Here is a 230-nt window from a genome sequence, read left to right on the forward strand (position 1 = left end):
TGTCTGATACGTCAGGCCAATACCCATATTTCCATCCAGGATCATTTGATTTAGCTCTCCTTTTCGGATCCTTGCTTGGATCAATCGTTGATTGTGCAGTAGCAGTAGTACTTGTATTTTCACCCCCACTGCTACCACCAATTGTTTCCATAGATGAGTGGATTCAACTTGTCTCTTTGTCTAAGACTGTAATGTGAAAAGGTAATCAGAATAAGAAGGTTGTAATCAGA

This window comes from Macadamia integrifolia, unplaced genomic scaffold (assembly GCF_013358625.1).
Source record: "Macadamia integrifolia cultivar HAES 741 unplaced genomic scaffold, SCU_Mint_v3 scaffold_187A, whole genome shotgun sequence".
Lineage (NCBI taxonomy): Eukaryota > Viridiplantae > Streptophyta > Magnoliopsida > Proteales > Proteaceae > Macadamia > Macadamia integrifolia.